General features: G+C 42.0%; 6 non-coding genes across 6 annotated transcripts; 5 read left to right on the top strand and 1 right to left on the bottom strand.

Moving 5' to 3' along the window:
- The first annotated feature begins 1,173 nt into the window (after positions 1-1,173).
- trnak-uuu (transfer RNA lysine (anticodon UUU)) lies at positions 1,174-1,246 on the top strand. Its single transcript has one exon. It is a non-coding gene; the product is annotated as a tRNA-Lys (tRNA).
- A 3,361-nt stretch (positions 1,247-4,607) lies between these two features.
- trnak-uuu (transfer RNA lysine (anticodon UUU)) lies at positions 4,608-4,680 on the top strand. The gene has a single exon. It is a non-coding gene; the product is annotated as a tRNA-Lys (tRNA).
- A 1,178-nt stretch (positions 4,681-5,858) lies between these two features.
- Positions 5,859-5,931, top strand: trnak-uuu (transfer RNA lysine (anticodon UUU)). The gene has a single exon. It is a non-coding gene; the product is annotated as a tRNA-Lys (tRNA).
- Positions 5,932-7,114: 1,183 nt separating this feature from the next.
- trnak-uuu (transfer RNA lysine (anticodon UUU)) lies at positions 7,115-7,187 on the top strand. Its single transcript has one exon. It is a non-coding gene; the product is annotated as a tRNA-Lys (tRNA).
- Positions 7,188-12,512: 5,325 nt separating this feature from the next.
- On the bottom strand, positions 12,513-12,584 carry trnaw-cca (transfer RNA tryptophan (anticodon CCA)). Its single transcript has one exon. It is a non-coding gene; the product is annotated as a tRNA-Trp (tRNA).
- Positions 12,585-12,751: 167 nt separating this feature from the next.
- On the top strand, positions 12,752-12,824 carry trnak-uuu (transfer RNA lysine (anticodon UUU)). The gene has a single exon. It is a non-coding gene; the product is annotated as a tRNA-Lys (tRNA).
- Positions 12,825-17,098: the final 4,274 nt, after the last annotated feature.

Below are 17,098 nucleotides of genomic sequence, written 5' to 3'. Positions count from 1 at the left end.
GAAACACGATTTATCATAATAAAAATGTCCTACCTTGAGCTGTTCTTCCATCAGTATCTTGGGCAAAGGATCCTTTCTTGGGAGAAATCGTCTTTTGGTGGAAAGCTGTCCTCTTGCCATGTGGAAATGTCAACTGCGTTCGGGATGAACTGAAAAGCGTGCCCAACTTTTCACATCGTTGCAAAAATAAATGTCCCAAAATCGCACTAAACGGATATAAATTGCTATAAAACGCTTTAAATTAACTACCTTATGATGTTTTTAACTCCTATAACGAGTGAAAAGATGACCGGAGAAATATAACAGGCTAAACTAACGCTTGGAACAGGTGCGCGCCGGTGTCCTCTAGGCTCATGACGCAGCTCCCAAAGAATGACTAGCTTCAGGGTTTTTTCATTTGTAGGGCCTGTGAACGCGCAATCGACCCCGTTGGAATCGTCATCACGTAAAGGCATCCAGGGGAAGACGTAAGAAGTGTCCGTATAGTCATAGCAACGACAGTGCCCTTTTAACTGACTTCAGAAGAGTGGCCAACATTTCTCAAATCTGACTCCATGTCAGGGAAATTGCTGTAGAATGGGCTCTGTTCCACTTAGAGACAAAATTTCAACTCCTATAGAAACTAAAGACTGTTTTCTATCCAATAATAATAATATGCATATTGTACGATCAAGGATTTTGTGGGAAGCCGTTTAAAAAATTAGCCAAATTAGCATAAATAGTCTAAACAGCGCCCCCATCCCCAACAGGTTAAGTCTATCAATCACACAGCATCATCTGATTTAGGAATTTGCAGTGTGCCAGGCTTTTGTGAGAGACAATTGTCATGTAAAGTAGCATTGGTTTGTTTGTTTTCGTGTGAGATTAGTACTGTAAAGGCACATTGGTACTAGTGCTGATTCATTGAGTAAGGAAGGCAGAGATTACAAACACAAAAACACGACGTGATTTGAAAACACAACCTTCTGATCTGGAGTCAGACGCGCTACCGTTGCGCCACGTAGTCTTGGACAATTTGAATCTTTGGAGGGGATGCCTAGTTCAGATTTCGTTGACTGTATAATTTGGAATGGAGACCTGGTTCTCTGGGGAAATATACCATCTGACAATGCCCCCTCGTCAGCACGTGCCTCTGCCCGGCAGGTTAGGTGTATGAAAATAGGCATTTGCACAGCCCGGATAGCTCAGTCGGTAGAGCATCAGACTTTTAATCTGAGGGTCCAGGGTTCAAGTCCCTGTTTGGGCGTGACGTAATGTTCTCCTTCCTTCACTAGGACGTCTTTCTACACTCTCATTTTCTATGACTTTCCATGACATGTTCACCTGTGGACAATACACTCCCAGAGCCAAAACAGCTTAGTCTGAAGACTTTAGGATTTTTAATCTGAACCTCCAGTTTTAACCTCTCGGCGCAGGTGTTCTACTAGCAACCCACCTCGACAACATCCCGTGAAATTGCAGAGCACCAAATTCAAAACACAGAAATAGTCATAATAAAAATTCACAAAAATACAAGTGTTATATCAATCAATCAATCAATTTTATTTTATATTGCCCTTCGTACATCAGATAATACCTCGAAGTGCTGTACAGAAACCCAGCCTAAAACCCCAAACAGCTAGAATGCAGGTGTAGAAGCACGGTGGCTAGGAAAAACTCCCTAGAAAGGCCAAAACCTAGGAAGAAACCTAGAGAGGAAGCAGGCTATGAGGGGTGGCCAGTCCTCTTCTGGCTGTGCCGGGTGGAGATTATAACAGAACTATGCCAAGATGTTCAAAAATGTTCATAAGTGACAAGCATGGTCAAATAATAATCATGAATAATTTTCAGTTGGCTTTTCATAGCTGATCATTAAGAGTTGAAAAACAACAGATCTGGGACAGGTGGCGGTTCCATAACCGCAGGCAGAACAGCTGAAACTGGAATAGCAGCAAGGCCAGGCGGACTGGGGACAGCAAGGAGTCACCACGGGCGGCAGTCCCGATGCATGGTCCTAGGGCCCAGGTCCTCCGAGAGAAAGAAAGAGAGAAGGAGAAAATTAGAGAGAGCCAAGATTTTCAAAATGTTCATAAATGACAAGCATGGTCAAATAATAATCAGGAATAAATCTCAGTTGGCTTTTCATAGCCGATCATTAAGAGTTGAAAACAGCAGGTCTGGGACAGGTAGGGGTTCCATAACCGCAGGCAGAAGAGTTGAAACTGGAATAGCAGCAAGGCCAGGCGGACTGGGGGCAGCAAGGAGTCACCACGGCCGGTAGTCCCGACGTATGGTTCTAGGGCTCAGGTCCTCCGAGAGAAAGAGAGAAGGAGAAAATTAGAGAGAGCCAAGATTTTCAAAATGTTCATAAATGACAAGCATGGTCAAATAATAATCAGGAATAAATCTCAGTTGGCTTTTCATAGCCGATCATTAAGAGTTGAAAACAGCAGGTCTGGGACAGGTAGGGGTTTCGTAACCGCAGGCAGAAACAGTTGAAACTGGAATAACAGCAAGGCCGGGCGGACTGGGGACAGCAAGGTGTCAGCATGCCCGGTAGTCCTGACGTATGGTCCTAGGGCTCAGGTTCTCAGAGAGAAAGTGAGAACGAGAGAATTAGAGAGAGCATACTTAAATTCACACAGGACACTGGATAAGACAGGAGAAGTATTCCAGGTATAACCAACTGACCCTAGCCCCCCGACACATAAACTACTGCAGCATAAATACTGGAGGCTGAGACAGGAGCGGTCAGGAGACACTGTGGCCCCATCCGAAGAAACCCCCGGACAGGGCCAAACAGGAAGGATATAACCCCACCCACTCTGCCAAAGCACAGCCCCCACACCACTAGAGGGATATCCTCAACCACCAACTTACAATCCTGAGACAAGGCCGAGTATAGCCCACAAAGGTCTCCATCACAGCACAACCAAGGGGGGGCGCCAACCCAGACAGGAAGTTCACGTCAGTAACTCAACCCACTCAAGTGACGCACCCCTCCTAGGGACGGCATGAAAGAGCACCAGCAAGCCAGTGACTCAGCCCCAGTAACAGGGTTAGAGGCAGAGAATCCCAGTGGAGAGAGGGGAACCGGCCCTGGAGAGACAGCAAGGGCGGTTCGTTGCTCCAGAGCCTTTCCGTTCACCTTCACACTCCTGGGCCAGACTACACTCAATCATATGACCTACTGAAGAGATAAGTCTTCAGTAAAGACTTAAAGGTTGAGACTGAGTCTGCGTCTCTCACATGGGTAGGCAGACTGTTCCATAAAAATGGAGATCTATAGGAGAAAGCCCTGCCTCCAGCTGTTTGCTTAGAAATTTTAGGGACAATTAGGAGGCCTGCGTCTTGTGACCGTAGCGTACGTGTAGGTATGTACGGCAGGACCAACTCGGAAAGATAGGTAGGAGCAAGCCCATGTAACGCTTTAAAGGTTAACAGTAAAACCTTGAAATCAGCCCTTGCCTTAACGGGAAGCCAGTGTAGGGAAGCTAGCACTGGAGTAATATGATCAAATTTCTTGGTTCTAGTCAGGATTCTAGCAGCCGTATTTAGCACTAACTGAAGTTTATTTAGTGCTTTATCCGGGTAGCCGGAAAGTAGAGCATTGCAGTAGTCTAACCTAGAAGTAACAAATGCATGGATTAATTTTTCTGCATCATTTTTGGACAGAAAATTTCTGATTTTTGCAATGTTACGTTATACATTGGTTTAAAGATGAACTTCTTGTTAATCCAGCCGCTTTGTCAAATTTCAAAAAGGCTTTTCTGTGAAAGCATACCATGCGTTTATCTGAGGACAGCACCCCACTTACAAAAGCATACAAACATATTCCAACCAAGTAGAGGAGTCACGAAAGTCAGAAATAGCGATAAAATGAATCACTTACCTTTGAAGATCTTCATCTGGTTGCAGTCACATTCATTTGAAAACTACCCACATCAAAAAAAGCCCACTTCCTGGATGGATTTTCCTCAGGTTTTTGCCTTCCCTATCAGTTCTGTTATACTCACAGACATAATTTTAACAGTTCGGGAAACTTTAGAGTGTGTTCTATCCAAATCTGCCCATTATATGCATATCCTAGCTTCCGGGCCTGAGTAACAGGCAGTTTACTTGGGGCACGCTTCTCATCCAGACGTCGAAATACTGCCCCCAAGCAATAAGAAGTTAAACTCCCTGTTCGAAGACTGATTTAAGTCTATCAATCACACAGCATCATCTGATTTAGGAATTTGCAGTGTGCCATGCTTTTGTGAGAGACCATTGTCATGTAAAGTAGCATTGGTTTGTTTGTTTTCGTGTGAGATTAGTACTGTAAAGGCACATTGGTACTAGTGCTGATTCAATGAGTAAAGAAGGCAGAGATTACAAACATAAAAACACTGACCACGACGTGATTTGAACACGCAACCTTCTGATCTGGAGTCAGACGCGCTACTGTTGCACCATGTAGTCTTGGACAAATTTCATCTTTGGAGGGGATGCCTAGTTCAGATTTCGTTGACTGTATAATTTGGAATGGAGACCTGGTTCTCTGGGGAAATATACCATCTGACAATGCCCCCTCGTCAGCACGTGCCTCTGCCCGGCAGGTTAGGTGTATGAAAATAGGCATTTGCAGAGCCCGGATAGCTCAGTCGGTAGAGCATCAGACTTTTAATCTGAGGGTCCAGGGTTCAAGTCCCTGTTCGGGCGTGATGTAATGTTCTCCTTCCTAGGATGTCTTTCTACACTCTCATTTTCTATGACTTTCCATGACATGTTCACCTTTGGACAATACACTCCCAGAGCCAAAACAGCTTAGTCTGAAGACTTTAGGATTTTTAATCTGAACCTCCAGGTTTAACCTATCGGCGCAGGTGTTCTACTAGCAACCCACCTCGACAACATCCCGTGAAATTGCAGAGCACCAAATTCAAAACACAGAAATAGTCATAATAAAAATTCACAAAAATACAAGTGTTATACATTGGCTTAAAGATGAACTTCTTGTTAATCCAGCCGCTTTGTCAGATTTCAAAAAGGCTTTTCTGCGAAAGCATACCATGCGTTTATCTGAGGACAGCACCCCACTTACAAAAGCATACAAACATATTCCAACCAAGTAGAGGAGTCACGAAAGTCAGAAATAGCGATAAAATGAATCACTTACCTTTGAAGATCTTCATCTGGTTGCAGTCACATTCATTTGAAAACTACCCACATCAAAAAAATCCCACTTCCTGGATGGATTTTCCTCAGGTTTTTGCCTGCCATATCAGTTCTGTTATACTCACAGACATAATTTTAACAGTTTTGGAAACTTTAGAGTGTGTTCTATCCAAATCTGCCCATTATATGCATATCCTAGCTTCCGGACCTGAGTAACAGGCAGTTTACTTGGGGCACGCTTCTCATCCAGACGTCGAAATACTGCCCCCAAGCCATAAGAAGTTAAACTCCCTGTTCGAAGACTGATTTAAGTCTATCAATCACACAGCATCATCTGATTTAGGAATTTGCAGTGTGCCAGGTTTTTGTGAGAGACAATTGTCATGTAAAGTAGCATTGGTTTGTTTGTTTTCGTGTGAGATTAGTACTGTAAAGGCACATTGGTACTAGTGCTGATTCATTGAGTAAGGAAGGCAGAGATTACAAACATGACGTAATTTGAAAACACAACATTCTGATTTGGAGTCAGACGCGCTACCGTTGCGCCACGTAGTCTTGGACAAATTTCATCTTTGGAGGGGATGCCTAGTTCAGATTTCGTTGACTGTATAATTTGGAATGGAGACCTGGTTCTCTGGGGAAATATACCATCTGACAATGCCCCCTCGTCAGCACGTGCCTCTGCCCGGCAGGTTAGGTGTATGAAAATAGGCATTTGCAGAGCCCGGATAGCTCAGTCGGTAGAGCATCAGACTTTTAATCTGAGGGTCCAGGGTTCAAGTCCCTGTTCGGGTGTGACGTAATGTTCTCCTTTGTTCACTAGGACGTCTTTCTACACTCTCCTTTTCTATGACTTTCCATGACATGTTCACCTGTGGACAATACACTCCCAGAGCCAAAACAGCTTAGTCTGAAGACTTTAGGATTTTTAATCTGAACCTCCAGGGTTAACATCTCGGCGCAGGTGTTCTGCTAGCAACCCACCTCGACAACATCCGGTGAAATTGCAGAGCACCAAATTCAAAACACAGAAATAGTCATAATAAAAATTCACAAAAATACAAGTGTTATACATTGGCTTAAAGATGAACTTCTTGTTAATCCAGCCGCTTTGTCAGATTTCAAAAAGGCTTTTCTGCGAAAGCATACCATGCGTTTATCTGAGAACAGCACCCCACTTACAAAAGCATACAAACATATTCCAACCAAGTAGAGGAGTCACGAAAGTCAGAAATAGCGATAAAATGAATCACTTACCTTTGAAGATCTTCATCTGGTTGCAGTCACATTCATTTGAAAACTACCCACATCAAAAAAATCCCACTTCCTGGATGGATTTTCCTCAGGTTTTCGCCTGCCATATCAGTTCTGTTATACTCACAGACATAATTTTAACAGTTTTGGAAACTTTAGAGTGTGTTCTATCCAAATCTGCCCATTATATGCATATCCTAGCTTCCGGACCTGAGTAACAGGCAGTTTACTTGGGGCACGCTTCTCATCCAGACGTCGAAATACTGCCCCCAAGCAATAAGAAGTTAAACTCCCTGTTCGAAGACCGATTTAAGTCTATCAATCACACAGCATCATCTGATTTAGGAATTTGCAGTGTGCCAGGCTTTTGTGAGAGACAATTGTCATGTAAAGTAGCATTGGTTTGTTTGTTTTCGTGTGAGATTAGTACTGTAAAGGCACATTGGTACTAGTGCTGATTCATTGAGTAAGGAAGGCAGAGATTACAAACATGACGTAATTTGAAAACACAACATTCTGATTTGGAGTCAGACGCGCTACCGTTGCGCCACGTAGTCTTGGACAAATTTCATCTTTGGAGGGGATGCCTAGTTCAGATTTCGTTGACTGTATAATTTGGAATGGAGACCTGGTTCTCTGGGGAAATATACCATCTGACAATGCCCCCTCGTCAGCACGTGCCTCTGCCCGGCAGGTTAGGTGTATGAAAATGGGCATTTGCAGAGCCCGGATAGCTCAGTCGGTAGAGCATCAGACTTTTAATCTGAGGGTCCAGGGTTCAAGTCCCTGTTTGGGCGTGACGTAATGTTCTCCTTCCTTCACTAGGACGTCTTTCTACACTCTCATTTTCTATGACTTTCCATGACATGTTCACCTGTGGACAATACACTCCCAGAGCCAAAACAGCTTAGTCTGAAGACTTCAGGATTTTTAATCTGAACCTCCAGGTTTAACCTCTCGGCGCAGGTGTTCTACTAGCAACCCACCTCGACAACATCCCGTGAAATTGCAGAGCACCAAATTCAAAACACAGAAATAGTCATAATAAAAATTCACAAAAATACAAGTGTTATACATTGGCTTAAAGATGAACTTCTTGTTAATCCAGCCGCTTTGTCAGATTTCAAAAAGGCTTTTCTGCGAAAGCATACCATGCGTTTATCTGAGGACAGCACCCCACTTACAAAAGCATACAAACATATTCCAACCAAGTAGAGGAGTCACGAAAGTCAGAAATAGCGATAAAATGAATCACTTACCTTTGAAGATCTTCATCTGGTTGCAGTCACATTCATTTGAAAACTACCCACATCAAAAAAATCCCACTTCCTGGATGGATTTTCCTCAGGTTTTCGCCTGCCATATCAGTTCTGTTATACTCACAGACATCATTTTAACAGTTTTGGAAACTTTAGAGTGTGTTCTATCCAAATCTGCCCATTATATGCATATCCTAGCTTCCGGACCTGAGTAACAGGCAGTTTACTTGGGGCACGCTTCTCATCCAGACGTCGAAATACTGCCCCCAAGCCATAAGAATTTAAACTCCCTGTTCGAAGACTGATTTAAGTCTATCAATCACACAGCATCATCTGATTTAGGAATTTGCAGTGTGCCAGGCTTTTGTGAGAGACAATTGTCATGTAAAGTAGCATTGGTTTGTTTGTTTTCGTGTGAGATTAGTACTGTAAAGGCACATTGGTACTAGTGCTGACTCATTGAGTAAGGAAGGCAGAGATTACAAACATAAAAACACTGACCACGACGTGATTTGAAAACACAACCTTCTGATCTGGAGTCAGACGCGCTACCGTTGCGCCACGTAGTCTTGGACAATTTTCATCTTTGGAGGGGATGCCTAGTTCAGATTTCGTTGACTGTATAATTTGGAATGGAGACCTGGTTCTCTGGGGAAATATACCAACTGACAATGGCCCCTCGTCAGCACGTGCCTCTGCCCGGCAGGTTAGGTGTATGAAAATAGGTATTTGCAGAGCCCGGATAGCTCAGTCGGTAGAGCATCAGACTTTTAATCTCAGGGTCCAGGGTTCAAGTCCCTATTCGGGTGTGATGTATTTTGTTCTCCTTCCTTCACTAGGAAGTCTTTCTACACTCTCATTTTCTATGACTTTCCATGACATATTCACCTGTGGACAATACACTCCCAGAGCCAAAATAGCTTAGTCTGAAGACTTTAGGATTTTTAATCTGAACCTCCAGGTTTAACCTCTCGGCGCAGGTGTTCTACTAGCAACCCACCTCGACAACATCCCGTGAAATTGCAGAGCACCAAATTCAAAACACAGAAATAGTCATAATAAAAATTCACAAAAATACAAGTGTTATACATTGGCTTAAAGATGAACTTCTTGTTAATCCAGCCGCTTTGTCAGATTTCAAAAAGGCTTTTCTGCGAAAGCATACCATGCGTTTATCTGAGGACAGCACCCCACTTACAAAAGCATACAAACATATTCCAACCAAGTAGAGGAGTCACGAAAGTCAGAAATAGCGATAAAATGAATCACTTACCTTTGAAGATCTTCATCTGGTTGCAGTCACATTCATTTGAAAACTACCCACATCAAAAAAATCCCACTTCCTGGATGGATTTTCCTCAGGTTTTCGCCTGCCATATCAGTTCTGTTATACTCACAGACATCATTTTAACAGTTTTGGAAACTTTAGAGTGTGTTCTATCCAAATCTGCCCATTATATGCATATCCTAGCTTCCGGACCTGAGTAACAGGCAGTTTACTTGGGGCACGCTTCTCATCCAGACGTCGAAATACTGCCCCCAAGCCATAAGAATTTAAACTCCCTGTTCGAAGACTGATTTAAGTCTATCAATCACACAGCATCATCTGATTTAGGAATTTGCAGTGTGCCAGGCTTTTGTGAGAGACAATTGTCATGTAAAGTAGCATTGGTTTGTTTGTTTTCATGTGAGATTAGAACTGTAAAGGCACATTGGTACTAGTGCTGATTCAATGAGTAAAGGCGGCAGAGATTACACACATAAAAACACAGACCACGACGTGATTTGAACACGCAACCTTCTGATCTGGAGACAGACGCGCTACCGTTGAGCCACGTAGTCTTGGACAAAATGCATCTTTGGAGGGGATGCCTAGTTCAGATTTCGTTGACTGTATAATTTGGAATGGAGACCTGGTTCTCTGGGGAAATATACCATCTGACAATACCCCCTCGTCAGCACGTGCCTCTGCCCGGCCGGTTAGGTGTATGAAAATAGGCATTTGCAGAGCCCAGATAGCTCAGTCGGTAGAGCATCAGACTTTTAATCTGAGGGTCCAGTGTTCAAGTCCCTGTTCGGGTCTGTCGTAATGTTCTCCTTCCTTCACTAGGAAGTCTTTCTACACTCTCCTTTTCTATGACTTTCCATGACATGTTCACCTGTGGACAATACACTCCCAGAGCCAAAACAGCTTAGTCTGAAGACTTTAGGATTTTTAATCTGAACCTCCAGGTTTAACCTCTCGGCGCAGGTGTTCTACTAGCAACCCACCTCGACAACATCCGGTGAAATTGCAGAGCACCAAATTCAAAACACAGAAATAGTCATAATTAAAATTCACAAAAATTCAAGTGTTATACATTGGCTTAACCTGTTGGGGATGGGGGCGCTGTTTAGACTATTTATGCTAATGTGGCTAATTTTTTAAACGGCTTCCCACAAAATCCTTGATCGTACAATATGCATATTATTATTATTATTGGATAGAAAACAGTCTATAGTTTCTATAGGAGTTGAAATTTTGTCTCTAAGTGGAACAGAGCCCATTCTACAGCAATTTCCCTGACATGGAGTCAGATTTGAGAAACGTTGGCCACTTTTCTGAAGTCATTTAAACGGGCACTGTCGTTGCTATGACTATACGGACACTTCTTACGTCTTCCCCTGGATGCCTTTACGTGATGACGATTCCAACGGGCTCGATTGCTCGTTCACAGGCCCTACAAATGAAAAAAACCTTTAGCTAGCAAGTCTTTTCTTGCTGCGTAACGCGCGTGGAAGACACCGACCCTCTCCTGTTCCAAGCGTTAGTTTAGCCTGTTATATTTCTCCGGTCATCTTTTCACTCGTTATAGGAGTTACAAACATCACAAAGTAGTTAATTTAAAGCGTTTTATAGCAATTTATATCCGTTTAGTGCGATTTTGGGACATTTATTTTTGCAACGATGTGAAAAGTTGGGAACGCTTTTCAGTTCATCCCGAACGTAGTTGACATTTCCACATGGCAAGAGGACAGCTTTCCACCAAAAGACGATTTCTCCCAAGAAAGGATCCTTTGCCCAAGATACTGATGGAAGAACAGCTCAAGGTAGGACATTTTTATTATGATAAATCGTGTTTCTGTCGAAACATTTTAGTGGCTTAGGACGCCATGTTTTTTGACGTAGCTTCGCTTGGCGCAAACTGTATTGAAAAGTAAGGATAAATTAAAAAATGTAATAACGCAATTGTATTAAGAATTAAATTGTCTATCAATCCCTGTCCACCCTATATTTTTTAGTCACGTTTATGAGTATTTATGTATAAGAGTAGATCACTGTCTAAGTGGCGCAAGGACGTTTTCTTTACCAGCTTGTCTACATTTCACATTGTCTAACCATGATTTTGGTGGCTAAATATAAACATTTTCGATCAAACTGTATATGCATGTTGTAATGTGATGTTACAGGAGTGTCATCGGAAGAATTCTGAGAAGGTTAGTGAAAAAATTAATATCTTTTGGCGATGTTGACTTTTATCGCTCACTTTGGCTAGAATCAATGCTGGGCTGCTAATTGCTATGTGCTAAGCTAATATAACGATTTATTGTGTTTTCGCTGTAAGACACTTAGAAAATCTGAAATATTGTCTGTATTCACAGGATCTGTGTCTTTCGATTCGTGTATGCTGTGTATTTTTACGAAATGTTTGATGATTAGTAGTTAGGTAAACACGTTGCTCATTGTAATTATTCTAGTCCATTTGTGATGGTGGGTGCAATTGTAAACTATGCCATATACCTGAAATATGCACTTTTTTCTAACAAAACCTATCCCATACCATAAATATGTTATCAGACTGTCATCTAATGAGTTTTTTTGTTGGTTAGGGGCTATAAATATCTTAGTTTAGCCGAATTGGTGATGGCTACTGGTGTTGGTGGACAAATAAAAGATGGTGGATTATGCTAATGTGTTTTTAGGTAATAGATGTACATCTTTACATATTGTGTCTTCCCTGTAAAACATTTTAAAAATCGGAAATGTTGACTGGATTCATAAGATCTGTGTCTTTCATTAGCTGTATTGGACTTTAATGTGTGAAAGTTAAATATTTTAAAAAAATATTTTTTTTGAATTTCGCGGCACTGGTTTTTCAGTGGGGGGGGGGGGGGTGTGCCGCTAGCGCCACGCTGATCCTAGACAGGTTAAAGATGAACTTCTTGTTAATCCAGCCGCTTTGTCAGATTTCAAAAAGGCTTTTCTGCGAAAGCATACCATGCGTTTATCTGAGGACAGCACCCCACTTACAAAAGCATACAAACATATTCCAACCAAGTAGAGGAGTCACGAAAGTCAGAAATAGCGATAAAATGAATCACTTACCTTTGAAGATCTTCATCTGGTTGCAGTCACATTCATTTGAAAACTACCCACATCAAAAAAAGCCCACTTCCTGGATGGATGTTCCTCTGGTTTTTGCCTGCCCTATCAGTTCTGTTATACTCACAGACGTAATTTTAACAGTTTTGGAAACTTTAGAGTGTGTTCTATCCAAATCTGCCCATTATATGCATATCCAAGCTTCCGGACCTGAGTAACAGGCAGTTTACTTGGGGCACGCTTCTCATCCAGACGTCGAAATACTGCCCCCAAGCCATAAGAAGTTAAACTCCCTGTTCGAAGACTGATTTAAGTCTATCAATCACACAGCATCATCTGATTTAGGAATTTGCAGTGTGCCAGGCTTTTGTGAGAGACAATTGTCATGTAAAGTAGCATTGGTTTGTTTGTTTTCGTGTGAGATTAGTACTGTAAATGCACATTGGTACTAGTGCTGATTCATTGAGTAAAGAAGGCAGAGATTACACACATAAAAACACTGACCACGACGTGTTTTGAACACGCAACCTTCTGATCTGGAGTCAGACGCGCTACCATTGCGCCACGAAGTCTTTGATAAATTTCATCTTTGGAGGGGATGCCTAGTTCAGATTTCGTTGACTGTATAATTTGGAATGGAGACCTGGTTCTCTGGGGAAATATACCATCTGACAATGCCCCCTCGTCAGCATGTGCCTCTGCCCGGCAGGTTAGGTGTATGAAAATAGGCATTTGCACAGCCCGGATAGCTCAGTCGGTAGAGCATCAGACTTTTAATCTGAGGGTCCAGGGTTCAAGTCCATGTTCGGGCGTGACGTAATGTTTTCCTTCCTTCATTAGGAAGTCTTTCTACACTCTCATTTTCTATGACTTTCCATGACATGTTCACCTGTGGACAATACACTCCCAGAGCCAAAACAGCTTATTCTGAAGACTTTAGGATTTTTAATCTGAACCTCCAGGGTTAACATCTCGGCGCAGGTGTTCTGCTAGCAACCCACCTCGACAACATCCGGTGAAATTGCAGAGCACCAAATTCAAAACACAGAAATAGTCATAATAAAAATTCACAAAAATACAAGTGTTATACATTGGTTTAAAGATGAACTTCTTGTTAATCCAGCCGCTTTGTCAAATTTCAAAAAGGCTTTTCTGCGAAAGCATACCATGCGTTTATCTGAGAACAGCACCCCACTTACAAAAGCATACAAACATATTCCAACCAAGTAGAGGAGTCACGAAAGTCAGAAATAGCGATAAAATGAATCACTTACCTTTGAAGATCTTCATCTGGTTGCAGTCACATTTATTTGAAAACTACCCACATCAAAAAAAGCCCACTTCCTGGATGGATTTTCCTCAGGTTTTCGCCTGCCATATCAGTTCTGTTATACTCACAGACATAATTTTAACAGTTTTGGAAACTTTAGAGTGTGTTCTATCCAAATCTGCCCATTATATGCATATCCTAGCTTCCGGGCCTGAGTAACAGGCAGTTTACTTGGGGCACGCTTCTCATCCAGACGTCGAAATACTGCCCCCAAGCAATAAGAAGTTAAACTCCCTGTTCGAAGACTGATTTAAGTCTATCAATCACACAGCATCATCTGATTTAGGAATTTGCAGTGTGCCAGGCTTTTGTGAGAGACAATTGTCATGTAAAGTAGCATTGGTTTGTTTGTTTTCGTGTGAGATTAGTACTGTAAAGGCACATTGGTACTAGTGCTGATTCATTGAGTAAGGAAGGCAGAGATTACAAACATAAAAACCAGACGTGATTTGAAAACACAACCTTCTGATCTGGAGTCAGACGCGCTACCGTTGCGCCACGTAGTCTTGGACAATTTTCATCTTTGGAGGGGATGCCTAGTTCAGATTTCGTTGACTGTATAATTTGGAATGGAGACCTGGTTCTCTGGGGAAATATACCAACTGACAATGGCCCCTCGTCAGCACGTGCCTCTGCCCGGCAGGTTAGGTGTATGAAAATAGGTATTTGCAGAGCCCGGATAGCTCAGTCGGTAGAGCATCAGACTTTTAATCTCAGGGTCCAGGGTTCAAGTCCCTATTCGGGTGTGATGTATTTTGTTCTCCTTCCTTCACTAGGAAGTCTTTCTACACTCTCATTTTCTATGACTTTCCATGACATATTCACCTGTGGACAATACACTCCCAGAGCCAAAATAGCTTAGTCTGAAGACTTTAGGATTTTTAATCTGAACCTCCAGGTTTAACCTCTCGGCGCAGGTGTTCTACTAGCAACCCACCTCGACAACATCCCGTGAAATTGCAGAGCACCAAATTCAAAACACAGAAATAGTCATAATAAAAATTCACAAAAATACAAGTGTTATACATTGGCTTAAAGATGAACTTCTTGTTAATCCAGCCGCTTTGTCAGATTTCAAAAAGGCTTTTCTGCGAAAGCATACCATGCGTTTATCTGAGGACAGCACCCCACTTACAAAAGCATACAAACATATTCCAACCAAGTAGAGGAGTCACGAAAGTCAGAAATAGCGATAAAATGAATCACTTACCTTTGAAGATCTTCATCTGGTTGCAGTCACATTCATTTGAAAACTACCCACATCAAAAAAATCCCACTTCCTGGATGGATTTTCCTCAGGTTTTCGCCTGCCATATCAGTTCTGTTATACTCACAGACATCATTTTAACAGTTTTGGAAACTTTAGAGTGTGTTCTATCCAAATCTGCCCATTATATGCATATCCTAGCTTCCGGACCTGAGTAACAGGCAGTTTACTTGGGGCACGCTTCTCATCCAGACGTCGAAATACTGCCCCCAAGCCATAAGAATTTAAACTCCCTGTTCGAAGACTGATTTAAGTCTATCAATCACACAGCATCATCTGATTTAGGAATTTGCAGTGTGCCAGGCTTTTGTGAGAGACAATTGTCATGTAAAGTAGCATTGGTTTGTTTGTTTTCATGTGAGATTAGAACTGTAAAGGCACATTGGTACTAGTGCTGATTCAATGAGTAAAGGCGGCAGAGATTACACACATAAAAACACAGACCACGACGTGATTTGAACACGCAACCTTCTGATCTGGAGACAGACGCGCTACCGTTGAGCCACGTAGTCTTGGACAAAATGCATCTTTGGAGGGGATGCCTAGTTCAGATTTCGTTGACTGTATAATTTGGAATGGAGACCTGGTTCTCTGGGGAAATATACCATCTGACAATACCCCCTCGTCAGCACGTGCCTCTGCCCGGCCGGTTAGGTGTATGAAAATAGGCATTTGCAGAGCCCAGATAGCTCAGTCGGTAGAGCATCAGACTTTTAATCTGAGGGTCCAGTGTTCAAGTCCCTGTTCGGGTCTGTCGTAATGTTCTCCTTCCTTCACTAGGAAGTCTTTCTACACTCTCCTTTTCTATGACTTTCCATGACATGTTCACCTGTGGACAATACACTCCCAGAGCCAAAACAGCTTAGTCTGAAGACTTTAGGATTTTTAATCTGAACCTCCAGGTTTAACCTCTCGGCGCAGGTGTTCTACTAGCAACCCACCTCGACAACATCCGGTGAAATTGCAGAGCACCAAATTCAAAACACAGAAATAGTCATAATTAAAATTCACAAAAATTCAAGTGTTATACATTGGCTTAACCTGTTGGGGATGGGGGCGCTGTTTAGACTATTTATGCTAATGTGGCTAATTTTTTAAACGGCTTCCCACAAAATCCTTGATCGTACAATATGCATATTATTATTATTATTGGATAGAAAACAGTCTATAGTTTCTATAGGAGTTGAAATTTTGTCTCTAAGTGGAACAGAGCCCATTCTACAGCAATTTCCCTGACATGGAGTCAGATTTGAGAAACGTTGGCCACTTTTCTGAAGTCATTTAAACGGGCACTGTCGTTGCTATGACTATACGGACACTTCTTACGTCTTCCCCTGGATGCCTTTACGTGATGACGATTCCAACGGGCTCGATTGCTCGTTCACAGGCCCTACAAATGAAAAAAACCTTTAGCTAGCAAGTCTTTTCTTGCTGCGTAACGCGCGTGGAAGACACCGACCCTCTCCTGTTCCAAGCGTTAGTTTAGCCTGTTATATTTCTCCGGTCATCTTTTCACTCGTTATAGGAGTTACAAACATCACAAAGTAGTTAATTTAAAGCGTTTTATAGCAATTTATATCCGTTTAGTGCGATTTTGGGACATTTATTTTTGCAACGATGTGAAAAGTTGGGAACGCTTTTCAGTTCATCCCGAACGTAGTTGACATTTCCACATGGCAAGAGGACAGCTTTCCACCAAAAGACGATTTCTCCCAAGAAAGGATCCTTTGCCCAAGATACTGATGGAAGAACAGCTCAAGGTAGGACATTTTTATTATGATAAATCGTGTTTCTGTCGAAACATTTTAGTGGCTTAGGACGCCATGTTTTTTGACGTAGCTTCGCTTGGCGCAAACTGTATTGAAAAGTAAGGATAAATTAAAAAATGTAATAACGCAATTGTATTAAGAATTAAATTGTCTATCAATCCCTGTCCACCCTATATTTTTTAGTCACGTTTATGAGTATTTATGTATAAGAGTAGATCACTGTCTAAGTGGCGCAAGGACGTTTTCTTTACCAGCTTGTCTACATTTCACATTGTCTAACCATGATTTTGGTGGCTAAATATAAACATTTTCGATCAAACTGTATATGCATGTTGTAATGTGATGTTACAGGAGTGTCATCGGAAGAATTCTGAGAAGGTTAGTGAAAAAATTAATATCTTTTGGCGATGTTGACTTTTATCGCTCACTTTGGCTAGAATCAATGCTGGGCTGCTAATTGCTATGTGCTAAGCTAATATAACGATTTATTGTGTTTTCGCTGTAAGACACTTAGAAAATCTGAAATATTGTCTGTATTCACAGGATCTGTGTCTTTCGATTCGTGTATGCTGTGTATTTTTACGAAATGTTTGATGATTAGTAGTTAGGTAAACACGTTGCTCATTGTAATTATTCTAGTCCATTTGTGATGGTGGGTGCAATTGTAAACTATGCCATATACCTGAAATATGCACTTTTTTCTAACAAAACCTATCCCAT

The sequence above is a fragment of the Salvelinus fontinalis genome, chromosome 26 (genome assembly GCF_029448725.1).
Source record: "Salvelinus fontinalis isolate EN_2023a chromosome 26, ASM2944872v1, whole genome shotgun sequence".
Classification (NCBI taxonomy): domain Eukaryota; kingdom Metazoa; phylum Chordata; class Actinopteri; order Salmoniformes; family Salmonidae; genus Salvelinus; species Salvelinus fontinalis.
Note: the sequence above shows the minus strand (reverse complement) of the source record. Positions and strands in the feature narration are given on the sequence as shown.